The sequence below is a fragment of the Triturus cristatus genome, chromosome 4_2 (genome assembly GCF_964204655.1).
Source record: "Triturus cristatus chromosome 4_2, aTriCri1.1, whole genome shotgun sequence".
NCBI lineage: Eukaryota > Metazoa > Chordata > Amphibia > Caudata > Salamandridae > Triturus > Triturus cristatus.
The window spans coordinates 71,951,628-71,966,530 of record NC_140586.1 but is presented as its reverse complement, the minus strand read 5'-3'; positions in this window follow the sequence as shown (position 1 = coordinate 71,966,530).

The following is a 14,903-nucleotide window of genomic DNA, read 5'->3' as shown; positions in this document are numbered from 1 at the left end:
TTTTACACCTCTCTGCAACACAGCTCTGTGGCGCTTACTGGAGGTACCTAGTGGTCTAGTTTGACCCTAGGGACCCTTAGGATTCAAGGGGACTTAATCTCTCAACTTAGAACAGCCACAGGGTGCGTTTACACAGTGGTGAAGGGAGGGGACGGGGCCTGAGGTGACGTGTGCAAACACGCACTATGGCACGTTTTAAATTGGGGATATAATTTCCCTTCAATACTGAGGGCCCCTGGGGGCTAACTAGCCCACCAAGTGCTTCCAGTAAGCGCCACTGAGCTGCATTGAAGAGAGGTGGTCCAGGTCGTGCCACTTTTTACACCTCTCTGCAACGCAGCTCTGTGGCACTTACTGGAGGTACCTAGTGGGCTAGTTGGACCCTAGGGACCCTCAGGATTCAAATGAACTTAATCTCCCAACTAAAAACGGACACAGGGCGTGTTTACACAGTGGTGAAGGGAGGGGACGGGGCCTGAGTTAACGTGTGCAAAAACGCCCTGTGGCCTGTTTTAAGAGGTAGTTTTAATCCCCCTGCCCTATTATATACTAGGGGCTTACAGAGGAGGTCATGCTAATCACAGGGGGACCCCAACGCATAATGTTCCCTAGTGTATGTAGGTGTTTTCACTGTATTCTAAGTGTCTTTTAACATAGAACTGGCTCTAGGACTGGTTAGTCAGACTTAGTTACCACCAGTATCCGTCTGAAAAAGTTGAGGGTACAGGATGATTTTGCAACAAGGCTTCTTTCTGCTCTTCTTTTTGTTCTTTCTGCACGTTATCCTTCTTCCTGCACTTTTCTTCATCTTTGAGGACTTCTGTTGCTTCTTTCTGCACTTCTTTTTTTTCTTTCTGTGCATTTTTTCTTCTTTCTTCACATGTCCTATCTCTGTAGGCATAGTTAGAAATTAGCATTTAAAAAACCTTTGAAATTCACAGAAAAAAACATAGGTTTCAGGCACGTTATAGTTAGGAATTAGCATTTAAAAAACCTCAGAAATTCACTGAAAAAAACATAGGTTTCAGGGGTGTTATAATTAGCTGGACTTTTCACTTGTACAAAACCATTGAAATTCCCCCGTTATAGTTAGTTCAGCTAACTATAACTCGCGCGCCCGCAATGCACTGCTGATGACGTCACATATTACATCACTCATGACATGGTCAGTGACATCACTCATGACATCACTGATGACATCTCAAATGACATCACTGATGACATCACTGATGACATCATCCTTGTGTTAGAGTGGCAGACCTCCTCTCACCCTAATATAACCTTTGATACACACATTCAAAAATAGAGACTAAAATTTTCAAAACAATGGACATACCAATACCAGTTACAACAACCTCTTCAGTAATTCTAAGATCCACATACACATCCACTCATTCACCAACAGTCCTATACAGTCACTCATACATGTACTCACTCATCATATGTACTCATACACCTATACATCCTGTTACACAATGCCACTCATCCATAGAGTTACTCACACACATAGTCACTCATGCTAATAAAGAATCAAACATACATTTACTTGCATATACAGTTATACACACACCACCACACTTACTTCTACGGAAACTTACACATACTTAGTCTTTTAAACAATCACTTATAGAAACACATACTTATTCATACAGGAACTCTTTCAATCTCTCACTCTCACATATACTCACTTATATACACCAATAGTCACATATACTAGTTTAAAACATATGTAGTTACTCATAAAGACACTATTGAGACAGTCATTCACTCACTAACACACCCATACACACACTCATCCACCCATACAGTCCTGCACACATGCTGTCTTCAAAACATACAAACAGTGAGTCACTCATTCATGCACCTATGCACTACGTAATAACCCCACCGAACCATGCAGACACTCAGACTGATACTCAAAAAACCAACTAATAACCTATATAGACACCCATGTAGCTACTCACCAACCCATGCAGCCACTTATACACAAAGTGAGAGACTGATACAGATATTTACATATTTAAACATTACTCACTAAGCCATGTATTCACTATGATACACTTAATCAGTCAGTTACACAATCAATTTTTCAAAAACTAATCATCCATTTAGACACTTATATACCCATTTATTCTTCCATCGACCTTGAGATATACATATATAAAACATATTTAATTTTCAAAAAAACACACATTCACTGGATGATGTCATCAGTGATGTCATCAGTGATGTCTTCAGTGATGTCACTGACCATGTCATGAGTGATGTAATATGTGACATCATCAGCAGTGCATTGCGGGCGCGCGAGTTATAGTTAGCTGAACTAACTATAACGGGGGAATTTCAATGGTTTTGTACAAGTGAAAAGTCCAGCTAACTATAACACCCCTGAAACCTATGGTTTTTTCAGTGAATATATATATATATATATATATATATATATATATATATATATATATATATATATATATATATGTATATTCCAACCAAACCCGACTTAAATAATCGGACACCGACACAGGAGATGCTTTAGCCATCCAGCTTAGGTTCATTCTTCTTTCGCTGACGCGTTTCGGCACAACTGCCTTGCTCACACAAATAGTCGCAAACAAATCCGTTACTTTTAAACAGAAGTCACAAGGTCACATGATCACTTTCCAAATAAACAAGGAAAACAGACTAGTGAGCGCTTCATGTATTGCTATCTCGAAATACAAACATTTGTTTTATAGCATATTGTCTTACTCTCATTTCTCTTAATTTGCTTAATTACTGCGAGTTTCATTCATAATTATAAAAATAAAAATTAGAAATTTAAAAAGACATTTTTTATAAATTTGAATTGTCCAACAGATTAATGAAAGAGAGAGAGAGCAGAGACACTATTTCAAACACAAGTGCATTAAAATGTTTTACAGCAATACAATGTCGCTCTCATTATTCTTCTATACATTCTGTGTTTATATTTGTCACACAAATTGTACTGCATTGCTGGTCTCCTGGGCAAGTGCCCCTGTCACGAATCCGATTACTTATTATTTTTGTCTCAATCGGGCACATTACAGAAATTATATCCAGTCAATCTGCCAATAGACCCTTGTCAAAAAAAGTCAGAAAGGAGAGACATGTATTAGAATCTTAATAGGTCATATGCTTATTAAAACAGTTAATATTTATCCTGCTTAACAACGTGCAAATCTCGCTAACATAAAGTGCTAGTGCTTTATTCAGTGCAATAATCGCAACACATAACGTGCAAACATTGCTCAACAAAGTGCTAGTGCCTTCTTATGTGCAAAAATCACAATTTTTAACAAGGTGCAAGTGCTTCACAATACTTTGTTTTAGAAAAAGTAAAATGACTTATTAAAATTGTTTTTTGTGACCTATCACGTCTCAACTAATAAAACAGACAAGGGATCTTATTCTGACAGAGACTAGATATAGATATAGAGGAGACTATCAGTTCACTTGTAACTTCTGTAAATTAAAATATTTAAAAATAAAAGCTTAAAAAAGCTAAAATGTTTATAATGGATACCAAACTATACCAAATGTACATGTAAATCTTCCTCAATATATATATATTATCTACTGGCGGTCGCCAGTAGATAGTTATAGTTAGGACCTATTTTCCATAGGAAATCCGCAACATTCTATTCCCAATAAGTCTGGCGCCAGTTTACGAATGTTCGTGAAATTTTCCAAACTTTTGGCCAGCTCTGCTCCGCTCCTACCCTGAAAGTTTCGTGGTGATTCGTCAAGCGGGGGCCGACAAAAAAGGGGGGTCCCAAAACGCGTTTTCCCCATGCAATTTCCCATAGGATCTGTTGTTGCAGCTACAGCCCGAACCGCTGAACGGAATTACACCAAATTTGGCAAAGAGGTAGTCCTCAGTTCAGACTCGTGCCATTTGCAGAAATGGTGTGAATCCGTTCAGTAGTTCCTGAGAAAATTAGAGTTAAAAGTACATCTATATCTATGGCCGGGGAGGATCCGCGGACCCTACCCGCACCGTAAGCGCACCCTCCCCGAACCGGGCGTGCACCCTCCCGATCGCGCGCTGAATGCTAATTGGCTGTCGAGTGTCTGTCTACATTCGAAACCAGGAACTGTTGGCGGCCATTTTCTGCCTCGGTAGAAGCGAGGCTGAAGAAGCAAGGGGAATAAGTGTGTAAAACATATAAAGGGGGCAGAGTGGAAATACTCTGACCCTCTAGAGGTGCTGGGGCCCACTTTTAAAAAAAAACGGTGAAATGCGCGCAGGGTGCGCTCATCCTATCGCGTTGGGTGCACGGATTCTCTCGCGTTGGGTGCGCGGATCCAAGGGAAAAAAAATTGTTGGGAGATAAAGATCAAGCTTAAGTGTTTTGTTCCTGAGTGGCTCTAAAAAGAGCCGTTGTGTTCATTGAGAGTTTTTGGTACTTATAAGTAAGTACCTATACAGAGTCTAAAGTTGTTGAGGAAGACTCTGTTTCCTTCATCAGTAAAGTGTACTCCATCTCTCCTATACATCTCTTGCATATGAAAGCGCAGATTGTTATTGTAAATGGACCCCATTCTATAGTCTCGGAGAAAAGCAGAAACAGATTTATTCACATGTTTCCTAGCTTTCTCAATCTGTGGACAAAAATGATCGGACCAGTTCCATTTCTGCCTTTGGCATATGTTAGAATACACAAAGGCAGTTTTGGGGAAAAGTGAAATCAGTTCTGAAAGGTGTCCTTCATAAGCATTTCCAGACCTACCCCAGTCAAAGTGCCTAGGTCATTGCCACCACAGTGCACTATTATGAGGTCAGGGTGTTGGATTTGCATGAAGGATTTCACCAATGGCATCAATTGGTGCCACTTTAACCCTCTCTGTCCAATCCATTTAATGTCTACATTTGGCAAACCTAGGTCTTTGTGAATGCCTTTGTTTTCTGCATACCTTTGGCTCCAGAAAGAATAGCTGTGTCCCACAATCCACACTGTAACCATCTTGAAAGGAGGTCTGGATGCACTCAGATGGTCTCTGTAAATGAAATGGCAGTTTGGAAAGTAAGACGTTTCTAAAAGGGTGGCTAAGATGCAATTTTGAAAAAAGACAAGAAATCATTGGTTGTTTGACAACCTTCTACACTGAAAGGTAGGGTGTATATTTCTGTTTTTTAAACGTATGATTCTTATTGGTTAACAAAAACTGATTGTAAGGAACATTATATATGATAAGCTGATATGTTGAAAAGTCAAGCACACTTGCTGTCTTGATTAGCAACATTGTGTGCTGAACTTGTGACCTGTGTGCTCAGTACAGTGTTCCATGACCTGTTTCTATGGTAACGGGCAGAAAGCAGATTGGGGGAAGGGTTCAAATCTATGTCATTTGGAAAGGGTTGAAATGTTTAACCAATAGAAATGTGTGTTTGCTTTTGAATTTATGTGGGAAGGAATGTGATTTGATGTTTACATGTATATGTGTGGAAAATGAGAGGGAAACTTTGCCATTCTTTGGTTCTGCTGACAGGTGCACAGTGCAGAGATTCTGTATAAGAAAATCTGGTGTGTGACTGATATCTGGTGTGTGACTGATATACTTCTTAATCTACAAAACAACTTGAAAGGTGAGTTATTTAATTGTGAGGGGATGTATGTAGACTATTTTGATTTTAATCAGACTAATGTATTTCTCCTGCTAAAGTGTAGGGAGTGCTTTTTTTCTCTACAATCTTATTGACAGTGTGTGTGTGTGTGCATGTAGAAACCATTCTGTGATAAGCATTTGTGTTTTTCATGTGTTTGCAGACAGATAACTGTGCTGTTTTTATATTTTGGTAGAAATAGAAACCAGTCATTGTTTATGAATTTGTGAAATGAGTTATGTTTCTATACTAAAATGTAGTACTCCTTCTAGATGAAGAAATGTGTTTGGTATAGTGCAAGGGATAGTGTTGCTTGTCTAGAATCACACAGTGAGTCTGTGTGCATTTGGGAACCACTGTGAGAGAAGCATTTGGTAACATTGTGTATTTGCTGACAGATAGCTCTTTTAAAACCTGTCATGTTGTCAAGTTTTAGTAGCATTAGAAGCCAGTCTTTGCTTATGCGATGGTTAAATGAGTTAGGCTTTGACACAAAAGTGCAGACCTGATATATGTAGATTGTGTGCAGTTCCCTTACCACTTCCACAGTAGTGAATTAGTTTTAGTAAACTCCTAGGAATAGTGGTTGTTGTCTAGAATCACACTGTGAGTCTGTGTGCATTTGGGAACCAATGTGAGAGAAGCATTTGGTAACATTGTGTATTTGCTGACAGATAACTCTTTTAAAACCTGTCATGTTGTCAAGTTTTAGTAGCATTAGGAGCCAGTCTTTGGTTATGCATTGATAAAATGAGTCATGCTTTGACACTAATGTGCTGTACTTTAATATGTAGATTGTGTGTAGTCTCCTTACCCCTTGCACAGTAGTGAATGAGTTTTGGTAAGCTGCTAGGGATAGTGTTGCTTGTCTAGAATCACACTGTGAGTCTGTGTGCATTTGGGAACCACTGTGAGAGAAGCATTTGGTAACATTGTGTATTTTCTGACAGATAACTCTTTTAAAACCTGTCTTGTTGTCAAGTTTTAGTAGCATTAGAAGGCAGTTTGGGCTAATGCTTTCATTAAATGAGTCAGGCTTTGACTCAAAAGTGCTGTCCTGAAATATGTAGATTGTGTGCAGTTCCCTTACCACTTCCACTGTAGTGCATGAGTTTTGGTAAACTCCTAGGGATAGTGATGCTTGTCTAGAATCACACTGTAAGTGTGTGTGCATTTGGGAACCACTGTGAGAGAAGCTTTTGGTAACATCGTGTATTTTCTGACAGATAACTCTTTTAAAACCTGTCATGTTGTCAAGTTTTAGTAGCATTAGAAGCCAGTCTTTGCTTATGCATTGGTTAAATGAGTTAGGCTTTGACACAAAAGTGCAGACCTGAAATATGTAGATTGTGTGCAGTTCCCTTACCACTTCCACAGTAGTGAATGAGTTTTGGTAAACTCCTAGGGATAGTGGTTGTTGTCTAGAATCACACTGTGAGTCTGTGTGCATTTGGGAACCACTGTGAGAGAAGCATCTGGTAACATTGTGTATTTGCTGACAGATAACTGTTTTAAAACCTGTCATGTTATCAAGTTTTAGTAGCATTAGAAGCCAGTCTTTGGTTATGCATTGATAAAATGAGTCATGTTTTGACACTAATGTGCTGTACTTTAATATGTAGATTGTGTGTAGTCTCCTTACCCCTTGCACAGTAGTGAATGAGTTTTGGTAAGCTGCTAGGGATAGTGTTGCTTGTCTAGAATCACACTGTGAGTCTGTGTGCATTTGGGAACCACTGTGAGAGAAGTATTTGGTAACATCATGTATTTGCTGACAGATAACTGTTTTAAAACCTATCTTGTTGTCAAGTTTTAGTAGCATTAGAAGGCAGTTTTTGCTTATGCTTTGATTAAATAAGTCAGGCTTTGACACAAAAGTGCAGTCCTGAAATGTGTAGATTGTGTGCAGTTCCCTTACCACTTCTACTTTAGTGAATGAGTTTTGGTAAACTCCTAGGGATAGTGGTGCTTATCTAGAATCACACTGTAAGTCTGTGTGCATTTGGGAACCACTGTGAGAGAAGCATTTGGTAACATCGTGTATTTTCTGACAGATAACTGTTTTAAAACCTGTCATGTTGTCAAGTTTTAGTAGCATTAGAAGCCAGTCTTTGCTTATGCGTTGATTAAATGAGTTTGGCTTTGACACAAAAGTGCAGTCCTGAAATATGTAGATTGTGTGCAGTTCCCTTACCACTTCCACAGTAGTGAATGAGTTTTGGTAATCTCCTAGGGATAGTGGTTGTTGTCTAGAATCCCACTGTAAGTCTGTGTGCATTTGGGAACCACTGTGAGAGAAGCATTTGGTAACATCATGTATTTGCTGACAGATAACTGTTTTAAAACCTGTCATGTCGTCAAGTTTTAGTAGCATTAGAAGCCAGTCTTCGCTTATGCATTGATAAAATGAGTCATGCTTTGACACTAAAGTGCAGTACTTTAATATGTAGATTGTGTGTAGTCTCCTTATCCCTTGCACAGTAGTGAATGAGTTTTGGTAAGCTGCTAGGGATAGTGTTGTTTGTCTAGAATCACACTGTGAGTCTGTGTGCATTTGGGAACCACTGTGAGAGAAGCATTTGGTAACATCGTGTATTTGCTGACAGATAACTGTTTTAAAACCTGTCATGTTGTCAAGTTTTAGTAGCATTAGAAGACAGTTATGGCTTATGCTTTGATTAAATGAGTCAGACATTGACACTAAAGTGCAGTCCTGAAATATGTAGATTGTGTGCAGTTCCCTTACCACTTCCCCTGTAGTGAATGAGTTTTGGTAAACTCCTGGGGATAGTGGTGCTTGTCTAGAATCATACTGTGAGTGTGTGTGCATTTGGGAACAACTGTGAGAGAAGCATTTGGTAACATTGTGTATTTTCTGACAGATAACTCTTTTAAAACCGGTCATGTTGTCAAGTTTTAGTAACATTAGAAGCTAGTCTTTGCTTATGCATTGATAAAATGAGTCAGGGTTTGACACTAAGGTGCAGTACCATGTACTATTCTCTTCAATGTGCCAGAACTGAAAATTTAAAAGTTTTACCCAGGCACTGTCCTAGCAGTAGTCTGATGATTTAGTCAGTTTCTAAGTACTTATGTTGTGAACCATACATTACCACATAGACTGCTTCAAATGTCTATGCAGTATGCATGCAGTCTTCTAACATACTATACACTTGTCTTTCACACCTTCAATTCCCTAGTCAGTATCCATACACTTCCAGGAAACACCCTGTCACTCCATTTGCACTCCTCTAGTGACCCATTCAGTACCAAGTACTAATCCATTCACTGTGCCAAAAGCCAACCACTTATAAATTCACCCAGGCACTCTCTTTGCTGTACTCTAATCATTCAGTCAGTACCCAAGTACTCATGCAGTGAGCCAGGCCTTATCACATAGACTGCTTTAAACGCCTATTCACTATGCATGCAGTCCTATAACCACCTACACAGTTGTTTTTCACACCTTCAATTCCCTAGTCAGTATCCATACACTTCCAGGAAACACCCTGTCACTCCCTTTGTAGTCCTCTAGTGACCCATTCAGCACCATGTACTAATCCATTCACTGTGCCAAAACCCAAACACTTATAAATTCACCAAGACACTCTCCTTGCTGTACTCTAATCATTCAGTCAGTGCCTAAGTATTCATGCACTGAGCCGGGCCTTAGCACATGGACTGCTTCAAACCCCTATCCACTATGCATGTAGTCTTCTAACCACCTAGACACTTGTCTTTCACACCTTCAATTCCCTAGTTAGTATCCATACAGTCCAGCAAACATCCTGTCACTCCCTTTGCACTCCTCTAGTGACCCATTCAGTACCAAGTACTAATCCATTCCCTGCGCCAAAAGCCTACCACTTATAAATTCACCCAGGCACTCTCCTTGCTATACTCTAATCATTCAGTCAGTACCCAAGTACTCATGCAGTGAGCCAGGCCTTAGCACATGGACTGCTTCAAATGCCTATCCAGTATGCATGCAGTCCTCTAATCACCTACACAGTTGTCTTTCACACCTTCAATTCCCCAGTTAGTATTCATACACTTCTAGCAAACACCCTGTTACTCACCCAGTGTGTCTCCTTATAGTACTGTAATCATTCAGTCAGTTAGCATGTAGTCTTTTAGTGAGGTAGGCTTTAGGGCATGAACTGCTTCAAAGTAGTATGCACTATGCATGTAGTGTTTTAACCATCGTCACACTTGTGGTTCAGGGCTATAGTTTCTTAGTCAGTTTTTATATAAAATATGTTTGTACAGTAATGGAATAGTATAAATTTGAAAGTTATTAATATACATTTATTTGTGATTCTTTTTTACAGATACTGTTTTTCAACGTTAAAATAGAGAAATCATGCCAGAAAAAAAAAGAAAAAGAAAAGAACAGAGACAGGAGGATTATTTGAAGAAACATCAACCACAAGTATTGAATGTACAAGATAATGTAGCTAAAAGGAAAAAATCTTCTGGTAAGATCACAAAGCAATTTATTAAAAATGTTTGTAGGAGCAAACAGAATGTAGATAATGCTGGAACTACTGAGAATTCTTCAAGTAAGAAAAAAATTCAAGATAAGAGGAAAAGTAAGAAAGCAAATGGTCAGTCAAAGGAGATAAAGTATGGTAAAAGAAGGCAAAATCTGTATAAGGAATTACACCAAAAAATATTTTACAAGAGAGTAGTGCATAATTTGCTGAAAGATGTGAAGAAATATAAAAAGAGAGCTTTATTTTATAAAAAGAAGAAGCATATTGAAAACATTGTGGAAAAGGCTTTTGAAGTAAAAAGGAAACTGTTTATTTTAGTGTTAAACAGAATTCGATCACTAGATAAACCAATACATGTAATGAAGGCCAAAAGTAGGAGGAAAAGAGTTATTAATGTACACTTGGGATTGCAGTAGTGTTTGCAGTGTACGACAGGAATCTATTGAAAAATTATGTCGTTTTTTACGAGCCTATACTAAAAAAAGTGTAAAACAAAAGATTAAGCTGTTGCAAGGACTAGACCCTTGCAGAGTGAGAAAACATACTGGTTTGCAAGGTCATTCTCTGGCTTGTCTTTCTAGGAAGTTTGTCAAAGTGTTTTTCACCATTTCAGACTCAAATGCGGAAGTTAGTGAGAAGGTTGTATTATGCAAAAAGTCCAGCACTAAAGTTAAGTGAGTTGAACAGTGCTCTTTTGCGTGGGTCAGTATCAGATGTGAAGCAAGTCTGTGATGATATTGAGTTTTGTAACTTTGGTCCTCAGCAAGAGAGTGAAGAAACTGACCCATTAGTAGAACAAAATGTTGAAGACAATGTACAACCCGTAATTTTTTTTATTTTTTATTAATTGTTTCTTTATTGAAAGCGAAGAGCAGGTCAATATACATTGCCGCGCGCCTACAACCCGGAGGCCGGCTACTATATTTCAAATATTATTACAGCATCACAGTTTATCCCACATCCCGGAGGCCGGGCATCACTGTGTGCAGTCACTAATACTCCTGTTGCCTTCCAAGCTGTCGGGACAGTACGTCATTATCCTTAGGAGTACCCCCTTGCAGGGGCACAGCTCTAATTAGTTTCCCCCCCTTCCCTTTTTTGTTTCCTTCGTGGCCACACCCTAAGAAATAAAATGTAGAACACGAAAACCAGCCCCCCCCAAACAAAAACAGTCCCCCACCCTGCCCACCCCCTCCTAACAGTTGAGGTTTCCTGCCAGCTGCCGCCTTATAATTATTATTGCGTTCAGTATCCACCCACGTCCCGAAATCTTGAAGCGTCTCCTATATCCTCCCTTGCCTCTGACCAAAGCGCTCCTGTACAGAATTTATGCATCCTCCCCACCAGCACTCTCTCCAGCATCCCCTCTCCCGTTGTCTTCCAGACCGGTCTTCCCCGTACCCTTCTCCGCATCCATGCCACTCTTCCCAATATAGTCGACATATAGCCCCCAAAAGTTTTTTGGCCGACTGCGCGGCGGGAGCAGCTCACTTAACCTCTCCGTCTGTGTACAACAGTAAAGTACATCACGTCTCCACTGCGCAACTGTGGGCAAGGGGCCTCTCATCCAGCATGCGATCTACATGACAGCACGCTGCTCACTCGTCCACAAATCTCAGAGTTAAGTCCAAGAGGCTAATTGATTCAGATGTCCCTAGACTGATTGCTGGGCACATTGAGATATTCCCTGATTCACGATCCAACATAGAGGATAGAGGCTTAAGAAAGATAAAGCCACCTAAGACTTGGATTATACATATAAAATTGTGGACTGGTAAAGACCATTACCTTATTGGTTCAGTTGGACCCAACCAAGAATTCAAGGGGTCGAATTTTTAAATCTTATTGTCCTGAAGATGGTCTTGCTACGAAATCTATAAAAGACCGAAACGTCGACTGTCACACTGTTTTCCGGCAAATTAATGTAATCTTTTTGGAAAAAGTGTTTGATTGACTTAAATGTGAAGGCATAAATAATTAATTGTTTTCCTTTCACTGTATCAACAAATGTTGTGATTTTCAGTACCCTTTTCGAATTTTGACTATAAACTTACTTTTTTATATATACACCCGCTCGTTCTCTTCCTTTTTCCTTCTGGTTCTCCACTTCATCTGACTAATGCTAAAATGTGGTGATTTATTTACATCACTCTGATTTCCAGTTTAAAAATTAAGTTGTTTGAACAAAAAGAAGAAGTAATTATAATTAAATCTATAGGTATATAATTAACCTATTTTCAATTCATTTTTCGAAATTATAAAAATTAAACATCGAAAAAAATCCCTTGAAGGCACCTTCTCACTTTACTACTTCTCATCCAGCATAGCGCTACTCTTCGTTTCGCAAGGAGCATACCCATATCTACCAACCGTCGCGCCGCCTTGGGCACCACCTGGAGTGCCCCAACAGAGCCACTGCCGGATCCGGAGTCAGATCCAATTCTGCCACTCTAGCTATCTGCTGATAGATCGCTTCCCAAAAGCTACGTATACCCTGGCAGTACCACGCAAGGTGTATAAAATCAGCCAATGGGTGTTTGCATCTTTCACATGCCGACCCGTCTCGCAGGCCATACCAATGCAGCCGCTCCAGAGTGTAATAAACCCTGTTGAAAAACTTGAAATGGACCAACCTATGCCTGCCGTGCAAAGATATGCGTTGAATCCCCGAGCAGCAGTATGCCCAAATAGCGTCATCAATTGCAATTTCGAGGTCTCTCTGCCAGGCTAACCGGGCCTTAGTGTACTCCTGCGATCTTTGCGACAGCGCCGTTCGATATAAGTTGGAAATTAACCTATGGGGACTTTTGTTCTTAATGATAAAGGACAACTCCGGGACCTCTGGTGGTTCAGCCATGTCGTCCCCTAGTAGCTGCCGCCATGCGCGACCCTGTAATACAGTTCCAGATCCGGAGCTCCCAAGCCGCCCAGGTGATAGGGCAACGTCAAGACTCGCCAGCTAACACGAGCCTGCTTACCAGCCCACGCCAGCCGCAACATGGACCCCGTCAGCCTAGTAAAGAATGCGCGCGACAGTACTATGGGGATGTTAACAAACAAGAATAGAAACCTAGGGAGTACTACCATCTTCATGATAGATATACGTCCCAGCAGCGAGAGGGGCAGCTTAATCCAAGTCTCGACATCATCTTCGAGTTTGCTAATTGCCCTGCCATAGTTCTCAGATAATACTACCTCTGAATCCATATGGAGCTGGATCCCCAGGTATCGGACCGCGTCGTCCGACCACTGCAGCGGATATTCCATCTCGAAAGGAGTAGTGACCGGGGTCAGCGGGAGAGCAATAGATTTGGTCCCGTTCACTTTCAAACCTGAGAGTGCACCAAAGTGCACCACCTCCCGTAGCACAGGGGCCAAGTTATTCTCCTGGTCCCTGACATATAACAAGGTGTCATCCGCGTATGTGGAGACCACTATCTTATAAGAAGGGAAGTTAATTCCCCTTAGGCTATGGTATTCTCGCAGGGCGCACACCAATGGCTCCGCCACCAGGGCATATAAAATAGGTGACAGGGGGCAGCCCTGTCTCGTCCCTCTCGAGATGGGGATCGCATCCGTAACCCGGTCACCCAGCCGTATCCTTGCCGTGGGTCCACTATATAGAACCCCGATCAGCTGCAAGAAGACAGGGCCTAGCCCCATTCGTTTCAGGACCTGTCGAATGAACGGCCATTCTACCGAATCAAAAGCCTTCTCCATATCCAGAAAGACTGCCAACGCACGCGTGTCCCGGCGTACATGTTGCATGGTACCGAACACCATTCTCAGATTATACATGAGGTTCCTGCCTGGCACAAACCCCGCCTGTTCCGGGGCCACCAGCTCCGGGGTGAGTAGGGCCAAGCGTGTAGCCAGAACTTTCGCGTACAGTTTGGTGTCAACGTTTAACAGCGATAACGGCCTATATGAACTGCATTCCTCCAGCGACTTACCCGGTTTGGGAATCGCGACCAAAATAGCCTTCCGCATGGATTGCGGCATGTGCCCCTTAACGCACATATCATCGAACAATGTCGATATGTGTGGGAGGAGCTGGTCTATGAAGGTTCTGTAGAAAGCCACCGTGAGGCCGTCTGCTCCCGGGGCACTGTGCGCCTTCATACCTGCAAGTGCCTCCAGAATTTCATCCTTCTCAATAGGAAGGGCCAGAAATTCCCTGTGTTCGTTCGTAAGAAAAGGCAGCTTAATATAATCTAGGTAGTCCCCAATGCTATCGTCCATACCGGTCTGTTGGGAAGCATACAAATTAGTGTAATACGACTGAAAGCGCGTCACTATGTCCGCCTCTTCCGTTAAGAGCGAGCCTTCCTCCGACCTAATCTGGGTGACAGCAGTTCTACTCCTACGAGCTTTTAGCAATATTAGCTAGTACCGATCCGGGTCTATCACCTTCCCCATATACTCTGGCTGTAGCATTCTTCCCTAAGTGCAGTAGCTTGGCATCCGCAGCTTCATGGTATTCTGCCAGGAGAACCTTCATCTCCTCAGTTACATCCGCCGACCCTGCCACGCGCTGTCTAGCCTCCAAGTCCCCCAGTTTACGCTCCAATGTCGTCAGTCTCTGCCGGATGTCGCGCAACACTCCCGAGTGCTTGGCCATCGCCACCCCTCTGATATAGACCTTGAATGTCTCCCAGATTGTCTGAAAGCTATCAACCGAGCCCACATTGGTATCAAAGAACAGCTCAATCGCCTCCGCTAGTTCTTCCTTAAAAAGGGGGTCCAGCAGCGAGTATGGGGGAAATCGCCACAGAAATGGCGGA